Source organism: Geospiza fortis, unplaced genomic scaffold (genome assembly GCF_000277835.1).
Source record: "Geospiza fortis unplaced genomic scaffold, GeoFor_1.0 scaffold10, whole genome shotgun sequence".
NCBI classification, from domain to species: domain Eukaryota; kingdom Metazoa; phylum Chordata; class Aves; order Passeriformes; family Thraupidae; genus Geospiza; species Geospiza fortis.
In genome coordinates, this window is record NW_005054326.1 from 4,577,538 (window position 1) to 4,578,301 (window position 764).

Here is a 764-nt window from a genome sequence, read left to right on the forward strand (position 1 = left end):
GTATCAGGTCCAAAATGTGAAGCATTACTGTTAAGAGGGTATCTTTCTAATGTATTTGTATGTATAGTTTACACCTCTGTGAGGTCTAATAAAGGATTATGGTTAATAAAAAATGTGTTGAAAATTCATCATCCATACAGATTTTGCAGCAATTTGCATTCTTCCTTTCTCTTCCCTGGCATATACATTTCAGTTTTCTCAGAATACACCAAAATCAGGACATACCTTAGCAGGGTGATCAGGCTGCATTCATCCTAAAATAGAGCTGGCATGGAAAGTGGCTCAAGGGCCTCGATGAAAGGAAGTGTCAGCAGATGAAATTATGGAACCTATAGATAAAATTGATAGAAGTGAATGACCAGGAACTGACTGTGTTCATGCACAGAGGAACATGACTGAACTCTACAGAGATCTCTCAAAAGCTCCTCACTACAACAGAACTAAGTGGTAGCCAGTATCTGGCTTGTATCTCTATCATTTCTGTTCTCAAGAACAGAATCTGTGGGTAGGTGAATAAATACTACATGATAAATATGGCATCTTGCAGGAAAAGGAAGATTGTTGTGAGGTAACCTTCAGAAATCTATTGGGAGATCTTTTTTAAAAAAAGAACAAGAACCTAGTCAAGGAAAAACAGGGTGATCTGGTATTTCCTAAATATTTGTAAATTTGGTCCCTCATCCAAAGTTATTTAAACACTAAACTGCTATGGAAAGAGAGGCAAGCTCTTCACACCTGCACACTGCTGATTAAAAAGCAGAAGA

At 37.6% G+C, this 764-nt stretch overlaps 1 long non-coding RNA gene across 1 annotated transcript in view; it reads right to left on the bottom strand.

The window, feature by feature from the left end:
- Positions 1 to 229: 229 nt before the first annotated feature.
- LOC115947866 overlaps positions 230 to 764 on the bottom strand; it is a 17,405-nt gene continuing 16,870 nt past the window's right edge. The window contains exon 3 of the long non-coding RNA XR_004081718.1: positions 230 to 329. This is a non-coding gene — a long non-coding RNA (uncharacterized LOC115947866). The remainder of the gene's footprint in view (positions 330 to 764) is intronic.